The sequence below is a fragment of the Triticum aestivum genome, chromosome 3D (assembly GCF_018294505.1).
Source record: "Triticum aestivum cultivar Chinese Spring chromosome 3D, IWGSC CS RefSeq v2.1, whole genome shotgun sequence".
NCBI lineage: Eukaryota > Viridiplantae > Streptophyta > Magnoliopsida > Poales > Poaceae > Triticum > Triticum aestivum.
The window spans coordinates 1,801,030-1,811,081 of record NC_057802.1 but is presented as its reverse complement, the minus strand read 5'-3'; the positions used below and the strand labels follow the sequence as shown (position 1 = coordinate 1,811,081).

General features: G+C 41.4%; 1 pseudogene; it reads left to right on the top strand.

Moving 5' to 3' along the window:
• The first annotated feature begins 900 nt into the window (after positions 1–900).
• LOC123073567 (MLO-like protein 1) lies at positions 901–5,185 on the top strand (annotated as a pseudogene).
• The last annotated feature ends 4,867 nt before the right edge of the window (positions 5,186–10,052 follow it).

The window sequence follows — 10,052 nt, the reverse complement described above, 5'->3', positions numbered from 1 at the left end:
CAAACTTGGTTTTCCATGTTCCTATTGCCTAACCTAACACAACGAAGTAGAGAAGTCCATTGGTCGAATGTCGTTCGACACCTGTCAAAGGGCTAGATGACGCCGGTCAAACAGGTCAGGGTTAGGCCGCCGTGGGGTCTTTGGAGGGTCGGAATCCCACCCAAACTTGCATTGTGTCCAAACATATGTATACAAGTGTGGCGGGAGGTTTAAATAGCCAATACCCATCTCCCGAGTGTGACCCACTTCACGGACGGCACTAACAGCAAAGGAATGTTCTGCACTTAGAGGGGGAAACTGCCACCACGTACGTACGTGTCAACCGGAAGGAATTTTTAGCGGTGAAGCTCCAGGTTTTGCAAGGCATGAAATCGCCCCTCTTCAAGAGGGTCGAGTTGCTGAAACCGCAGTTGTACTTGCTCGTCTTGGAGGAGATCTTTCTGGAAGACCACCAGTAAAGAGGGTAGCTGGACGTCCAATGGAGGACTATAGAGTCGCCTTTGTTGGGTTGGGGTACGACCGAGCTGTAACTCGGTACACCCACAACTATGTATAAATATAGCTATGTATGTAACGATCGATCACTACTTATGTAGCAGCGGTCACATGCGCGCCATCTTGGACACGACTCAGATCCGCCAACTCAACAACTCGAATTAACTCAGCAGCAGCATCACATGCGAACTGTGGAAGGAATTGAATATTGGTGCTTCCTTACATATACTCTAGGAGCTAGCTAAAGCAATCGACGGCTCCAACACCCGACACCCCCATCAATCGACGGCCGCCCCCTATCGATCGGAGACGACGTCCACGGAGAGCAATTGCTCTGCTCTGCTGCAGTACTAGGACTAGGAGTAATAATTAAACCACATGACGCCAGCCAGTCCAGCTCTACACTACGTGCATTCATCAGCCGCACACCCTTGTTCTTCAACATCTCTCTCATTCGAGGTTCGAGCTCATCCTCTCGTACGCGCTTCCGTTGAGCTTGAGGGCGCAGATCATGGCGGAGGGCGGCCCTGACGATGAGACGCTCGAGCTCACGCCCACATGGATCCTTGCGATTGTCTGTGCCGTGATGGTGGTCATCTCCATGGCCGCCGAACGCGGACTGCACTACCTCGCCAAGGTAACACCCTTCCCGTCTGCTCGCTTCTATTACCTTGAGCCATAGATTTTCTTTTCTGGTACGTACGTACGTGTTCATCCCATAATCCCATTCACTCATCCTATACATGCATGCTGTTCCGGCCGGGTTGTGAGCACAGAAGTTGAAGCGCAATAACCAGAAACCGCTGTACGAGGCCGTCCTCAAGGTCAAAGAAGGTAATTCAACTGTTTCCCCGTAAAACTAAAAATAGTCCAAAAGCTAGCTAGCTACGCGCACGTATTACAAACTCACTTTATCTCGATCTCTTCTCATTTTTTTCAATTTTGGCCTGTTGCATATAGATAGATAAGAGTTGTACCTTTCTTCCATCCATGTTGGGCGTATCATCATTTATCATCAACCTACTGTTCGTCGATCGGTGATATGCAGAGCTGATGCTTCTCGGCTTCATCTCCCTGCTGCTGACGGTGTGCCAAGGGATGATCCAGGAGATCTGCATTCCTCCTGACTGGAGAATCCATATGCTGCCATGCAAAAGACAGGAGGTGGCGCCCGCAAAGGAGCATTTAGTTGCAACCCAGATCATTGGCAGAATCGGGAGGCGGCTACTCAGCAAGGGTGCAACGGGAGCCGAGACCTGCAGGCAGAAGGTGATATTGGAGCGCAAATTAGTTTGATTTTGTGCATACTGTGTTTTTCGACTTGTGAACAAGTGCAATTGGAGTTAATTAGGTACCATTGGGTTGTGAACTTGTGATTTCTTAGCATATGCAGACACTTAAAAAAATTATGACCTTAATCTGTAGCTAGCTAGTTACTTGGACTGCGATTGTTGTCATGTTGTCAATCTTAGCATGTGATGAGAAGCGATCTTGTTCTGTACATTTCCACTCACTCTGCAATAGGAACATTAGACACTGGCACGTGGAAAGGAGTGGGGACATCACAACTGTGTACCATAACATTCAAGTGGCTCTGCTCCAAGTGTCTATCCAGCATGTTGAAACCCCCTCTTTCTAGTAACTGCATTGCTTATATCTGTTCCATTTATCATTCCCACTCCGTCAGTTTAAAATCGTTGAGTTTTTCACCATGTGAGTTGAACAATATGAACTTTAATATTTGTTTTAACAGGGAAAAATTCAGCTGATGTCCCTTGAATCTGTGCATCAGTTGCATGTGTTCATATTTGTGCTGGCTATTACACATGTTGTATTCAGTGCTTTGACAATGCTTTTAGGAGGTGCAAAGGTAACCCGGCCACTTATCAGTCACATGTGTTGCACATTAGCCACGGAATACCGCGTCCTATGATAAGCTGATTTTGTGTCTTCGTTTACTCAGATGCATCAGTGGAAACAGTGGGAGGAGGATGCTATTCAGAAAGATACTGCAGGAAATGGTATTTGAGCATTTCTTGTTGTTCATATGTATTACAATGCCAATGATATACTTGTGGGTTAACATCAGTTGTTTGTTCCTCCTGTAAACTGAAAACCAATAAATGTGTCTGATGAACCAAAGCAAGATTGTTTAGCGCCAATACATTTATAACAGGATAATAATTTCACAATAAACTGCAGGGCCCAAGAAGGTGACCCTTGTACAGAATTCCGAATTTGTCAAGGAAAATTTTAAGGGTAATGACAAATATTCTAGAGTATTGAGTTGGCTGGTAAGCAATCATGAGGTCTTCTCATATATCTTTTTTATGTTGTGAAATTGCGTGGACTAGTAAAGTTTTCTGTGCCATATGCAACTTTTTAGTGTAGTTTTGCCTTACATAGCAAGCTCTATATTTAATTGTCTTGTGCTAATATGTGTGTATTGGCGAGGTAATTAGCCTTTTTCTATTTCCCATGCAGCATTCTTTTTTCAAGCATTTCTACGGATCAGTAAGTAAAACTGATTATAGCACAATGCGTCTTGGTTTTATCATGGTAAGAGCATAGCTTGTAATAAGTTGACGTGGTTTTATCATGATGTGCTTTCCTCGTATGTTAGCATGAGATCATTTCTGGATTGCAGGCCCACTGCCCTGGGAACCTGAAATTCGATTTCCATGAATACATGCTGCGGGTTTTAGAGTCTGATTTTAAGGTGGTGGTTGGCATAAGGTAATCCAAAGAGTATACACATGTTTGTACTTTTATATCTATACTGTTCCAAGCTAGTAGTTTTCTATGAAAGTTATTAGCTCAACTCATGCAATTTAATTTCTATTTTCTTTTAGCTGGTACTTGTGGGTTTTCGTGGTGATATTTCTGTTGCTGAATATAAACGGTAAGTTGTGGTTCATCATTTCTGAATAGCACTCGTAAGTTCTGTATAATTGCTTGTCTCCCAATGGCTTAGTTTTTTGAATTGAAAGACTGAATGTGCAAGTTAAAAAATTCCAAAATATTATGTGTGTGTACATGTCGGAGTACACTACAGATCTGCAGAGTTTCAGGGATGCAGAGTAAATATACAATGTTGTCATCTTGGAAGTGCATTTTTTTTTTTTTTTTGCGGAGGAAAGTGCATTGTTTAATGTCTTTGAAATAGAGATGTCCCTGGAGCTCGTGTAGGAAAAATCCGCAATCTTCGAGGTCTCTATTTTCCAATAATCTGGATCTGAAAACCAGTACATGGGCTAGGTACTGCAGCAATTCTGGGTTTCGGAATTTCAAAAACTAAATGCTCCTGTTTGAAATAGGAAAAACCAATTATGACATATATAAGGATTCCAACTTATGAATTATATTTTTGAACAGTTACGCTTTTGTTGTGCAAAATGCATGGTTTCTAAACCTTGTCAGCAGCATTTCATGATTTACGCCTCTTGAAGCTATCTTAATTACACTACATTTTGCTAATCTGCTGCAGGCTGGAACACATACTTTTGGATTGCATTCCTTCCCCTTATTGTAAGTGAATTTATATAACAATTTGTCATTGTAAACATTCACTGTGAGCCTCTTATGCTGCAGCCTGCAGAAATATGGAGCACAAAATGAACAATGTGTAACAAGTAGGGAAGATGGGCTTACTTACTTCCTTACTCACTCTCTCTTCTCCCTGCTGCAGCTTCTGTTGGCTGCTGGGACTAAATTAGAGCACGTCATAGCTCAGTTAGCCCGGGATGTCGCTGAGAAGCACTCCGCTCTCGAGGGTGATTTGATTGTAAAGCCATCAGATGACCACTTCTGGTTTGGGTGGCCGAGGATTGTCTTACTCCTGATCCACTTTATCCTCTTCCAGAATGCCTTTGAGATTGCATTCTTCTTCTGGATACTGGTAGGCATCTTTGCAATTAATTATGTTTCGTTAAGATCTAAAAATGACTGGCCGAAACATCTTATCAAATTTCTGTTGCAGACCACGTATGGATTCAACTCGTGCATCATGGGGCATGTAGGTTTTATTGTGCCGAGGCTTGTTATTGGGTACTACTTCTTTTCCCAATATATCCTTGTACTCATGCATGTCGATCGGTTTTATTTATTGGAAAACAACGGGCATGCATCCATGTATATATCCTTACTTGCAGGGTCATTATTCAGCTTCTCTGCAGCTACTGCACTCTGCCTCTGTATGCAGTTGTAACACAGGTGCGACCATATTTCAACATCATAAAATTAATGTTTCTTTTTTCTTCGATAAAGGGCACGCTTTTATTATCTCAAAATGTAGCATCAAAGTGATTATTGACACATCTTCTCCTCTGTCGTGTACAAATTAAAGATGGGAAGCTTCTACAAGAAGGAGATCTTTAATAAGCATGTGCAGCAGGGGCTCAGAAGGCTAAGATGAAGAAGGCATTGGAGAAGAGCACTGTTGATTCAGCAGGGCCTTCTACTAAGATTGAAATGATGAAACCAGCAACAGCAACGCGGGAAGGCAATGATGACGGTGAAATCATAGAATAGAGCCGTGTTGTCTAGAGCAATGGATCGTATGTATGCTGTCTCTTAATTAGTGCGCGCTGCAATGCAATGCAATGCAATGATGCCGCTCAACATGTCTACTATTATTATCAAGATATATTTACTTGTTGCAACTCTAAAACATTCTTGTCCAAAAGTTTCTCTCCCGGCCGGTTATACGTACTTAATCAGTTGGTTATACTGTGAGTTTAAGATAAGTATAAGCAAATTAAGGCTTATTTGAACATGCTCTTCTCAGTTATAATAAAGCCTATTAGAATCATTATGAACTGGTTCTAGTTCAGAGTCAATCAATTATGAAAGAAAAATTCACAACATCTTGTCGTCAGTGGCCTATATATAACGTGAATACCCTTAATTACGAGGCAATTATATCTGGGCGAAACCCTTTGTAAGCAGGAAGCAGTAGACAAATAACAATATCACGAGGATGCATGGTAAGGATCCGAATATAATCAAATGGCAAGCTCTAGGCAGCATTCTTTCTGAACCACTTTTGCGAGGAGGGCAAAACCTAGCTAGCAAATGATCGAGATGGAACGAACAATTGGCAGGCATATGATCGATATATATAGCTCCTGCATGCTCAAGGACATTGCACTGCGAATTTGTGGACGAGTACTAGAGATGACACGTCCATTTGGCATACGATCGACTGTGCATGAGCTGCTGCAGGTCGCTAGCAGCAATTCAATCATGGGAGGGCGGGGAGGCGACTGTGAGCTGGTAGCAGCGGCATGTTTCATTATGTATGTATATATGTTTCTACACATCTTTGTTGATTAGCCTAGCTTGCTGCCCATGGTCAAGTTCTAGTATCTAAAGTACACTTTGTATCTTCAATTTTATTGAATTTCATAGTGATGTACTCCCTCTGTATCTGTACCGAAATATAGGTCGTTTAAGGGTTTCATGTTACAGAATTTTTTAAGTTTCCTGATATGCCCCCCCCCCCACTCACCAGCGCCTCACCCACTCGCTGCCCTCCCTCAGTCCCTCGTCACCCATCTCCCCCCCCCCCCAAATCCCCTCCCCGTCGTCCCCGGCCTCTCCTCTCCTCCCTGTCATCGCCAGCCTTCCTCTCCTCCCATCACTTTCCTCCCACGGCCTGCGCCAGAAATACACCACCCCCGAGATCCAAAGATCGATTTTTTAGGTGCCGGCGACGGGCTTCTGGGCGGTGAGGCGCTGGTTTTGCGTGCGCCATGTTTTCTCCCTCGGAAGAAGAAGAAGAAGAAGAAGGATGGGGAAAAACTATACCTGGCCAAATCTCGGGCCAGTCCTAGCCAAGCCCGAGGCAAAAACCTAGGCCCGGGCCCGGCCCGGCCCGGCCATCGGTCCTGTTTTTTGGGCCCAAGCCCGGCCCGAACGCATAAAGCCTGCCGGGCCCGTCAGAAAAGCGCAAAAACGACGGGCCCGGCCCGGCCCGGCCATCAGGCTCAAAATCTAGGCCCGGGAGCAGCGTCGGGCCGGGCCAGGTCAGGCTTTTTCGGGCCGGGCCTGCCGGGTAGGCCCGCCGCACACCGAACGTGCGGGCAGTGGCGGGGTGCGCCCGGACGTGCTCGTGCGGGTGGGCCTGTGTCGATGCCACACAGGGCGTGCAGCACATCCCCCCAGATGCCACACGTGATTATCGTCGTCTTTTTTTTTGAGAAACCTCTCCCCTCTCTCTCTCTCTCTCTCTCTCTCTCTCTCTCTCTCTCTCTCTCTCTCTCTCTCTCTCTCTCTCTCTCTCTCTCTCTCTCTCTCTCTCTCGTTGTTTCTAGTTTTGACTCGGCCTTCAATTTGGAGAGAGAACTACGAGAAGCAGACTGGGCTGTTTTCTTTAGCCCAATTAGAAAATTGTCCAAGCCCATTTTCCAGCCCTTTTTGGTGGCGTGGGCTGTATATATTATTGGTAGCATGGGCTGAACCGGACATGCCATTAACCCCGTCCAGTTATTTTAAAACAATTTGGTTCAGTTATTGATGGAGGAAAACCCTATTTGCCGCTCTCTGCGCCAAACAGTCGGGGTTCCGCACAGGGGCTATCGAGCGAACGACGCGCATGGGCTGGCCTGTTAAGCGTTCCAAGTAGACCGGTTTTGGGAACCTTCTGTGAATGTTCCTAGCCGGGTATTTTTCCGGTTTTGGGAACCTTCTAGAAAGTATTTGAACCGGTTTTTCTTTTTGCTTTTATTTTTTACTGTTCTTCCCTTTTTCGTTTTTTCTCTTTATATTTTCTATCTTTTTTTTCTTTCTTCTTGCTCTTTTTCTTTTTGCAACGAATGTTTTCAGAAATTTTTCTAAAAAGTGAAAATTTCAGTTTTTGTTCCTTCTTTCAAAAAATGTTCCTGTTTTCAATTTTTTGTTCGGAAATTTCATAAAATTTTAGAATGTCAAAAATTGTTATCTTAAATTTTTAAAAAGTGTTCGTCTTTTTAAATTTTGTTCACTAACTAAAGAATGGTCGGTTTCAGAAATATGTTCCCGCTTTCAAAATTTGTACAAAATTCTAAACATATTACTATTTGAAAATTTGCTTGCAAATTCAAAAATTGTTTGTGTATTTTTTTCAAGAATTAGAAAATGCTCAGGAATTTTAAAAATGGTTCAAAAAAATTTAATCAAAATGTGCACGTTCTCATTTTTGAGTTTCGAAACTGCTCAGTTTCAAATTTTTGTTCATAAATTTCAAAAAAATGTTCGGGTGGTTCAAAACATGTTCCCATTTTCAAAAATTGTTTGCAAACTTAAAAAATGTGCATGTTTTCATTTTTTCAGGAGTTTAAAAATTGTTCAGTTTCAAATTTTTGTACATAAATTTCAAAACATGTTCGGGTGGTACAAAACACGTTCCCATTTTCAAAAAACAAATCACAAATTTCGAATATGTGCACGTTTTCATTTTTTTCTGGAGTTTCAAAATTGTTCAGTTTCAAATTTTTGTTCACAAATTGCAAAAAATTGTTCGCAATTTTCAAATATGTGCATGTTTTCATTTTTTCAGGAGTTTCGAAATTGTTCAGTTTCAAATTTCAAAAAATGTTCTTGTTTTCACATTTTTCAAAATATGTTCCCGTTCCAAAACAATGTTCCTGATTTTTCTAAATATTTAAGTTTTTTTATGCAAATCAACAATTTGTTTTTGTGTCACAAATCCCTTCGTTTTTTCAATACAAATGCTTGTGAAATTCAAGGTATAATTTGGATCTGCGCTGCGGGATTGATTCTTTAAGCTTGGCGCTGTTGTAGAATTGGTAACGACTGCTAGCTCAGCTGGTAGTACCACGGTACGTTTAGTGCCAGGTCCTGGGTTCGTATTTTCGTGACTGTGGTATTTCTTTTTTAGCTACAGCGCACTGTCATTCGCTATAATCCTGGGCCAGCTCAGTTGGACACCCGCCTGTACGAAACCGTGCCTCTTTGCCGCAGCGAGCGGCGAATAGGATCCTATATGGCGCGTGTGGCAGGCGAATCCTATATGGCGCGTGTGGCTACCAATGGCTTTGGCGGTGGCAGACATAGCACATCGTAAACAAACAGTGAGCGAGGTAGCATGCGCTTCAAGAGGAAAAAGTTCAAAACAAACCTTGAAGTTGTAGACAAAAGCTAAATCAAACCCTAAACTTTGAATCCCGGAAATTGGCACTCTGAACTTGTAATTCCGATCTATTTTGGACCCTAGACCTGTTTGGCACAGTGAGAATACTACGATCCCGACCGGGATAGCCTGCTACTCTCACAGACAAGAATTTGGGCCGGCCCACTATAACAACAAGTTCGTGAAGTTTTAAAATGTTCAAGCATTACTAAAATTGCTCAAAAGTTAAAAAATGTTCCTGTTTTCGATTTTTGGCACAAATTAAATTCCCTTTGTGTTTTTAAATATTATTTGGAATTTTGAAATTCTATTCGCATTTTTCAAAATTGCTCATGATTTCAAAAAAATCACATTTTTCAAAAAATGTTCCGAATTCCAAATGTTTTTCACATGCATGAAAAATATTTCAGATTTTCAAAATTGTGTTGAATTTTTTAAATAATGTTTTTGAAATTTCGTAAATAATGTTTTCAAAAAATGTTTCGGAATGTTGGCTATGGACTCGACTGGGCAGGCCCATCAGACATGAAGCGAGTTTTTTTTATCTTAACATGCAACGTAAAAATTCTTTATTTCTTTTTCTTAACGTGCGACGTAATAATTCCGAAACAAAAAAACTGCCATGCAGTCGAACCTGGGATCTGGTAGGGTTGAACTCATTTTGCTAACCACTACACCAGACAACTATGACTGACATAATTAGAGGCCCGAGATATTTAATCAGAAACCAGAGCGTAGAACTTTGAAAACGTTTTTAGGGGCAAACAAGTGTTGAAAACGTATTTATTTTTTTGAAATTTTCGAACATTTTACAAAGTGCAAGCATTTTTGAAAATTTTGAATACTTTAAAAAAACCGCCAACTTTGAAAAAGTGAACACTTTTTGAAACATAAATATTTTTGAAGCATGAACAAAATTTTAATGTGCGAAAACTTTTTGAAACATTTCAAGAATATTCACGAATTTTAAAAAATGTGTTTGTGACATTTCCAAAAAATGTGTGTACAATGTAAAAAAATGTTTGCGTGTGGTAAAAAAATGTCATATCCGTAACAGAATATACGTAGCATGTGTTTGAAAAAAGTGTATACAAATTTATAAATATTGACCCATGTAAAAGTGTGTTTTTGTAGTTTTATAAAATGTTTATTGTCATTAAAAAAATGTAAAACATGTAATTTAAAAATGTACATAATGTATTTGAAAATATCAAAAGTTTATCAAAAAGTATTTAATGTGTGTGTTAAAAATGTACATTGGGTACTGAGAAAAATTAGTCTTGTGTAGAAAAGAAGAAAAAGAAAAAGAAAAAACAAAGAAAAACCAGTGCAGTGCGTGTGCGCGAGCGACTACGCTAATGGGCTGGCCCAATTCAGCAATTACCGGCTAAGTCCTCTGAAGATTCAAAATAGGCCAGGATTAGAG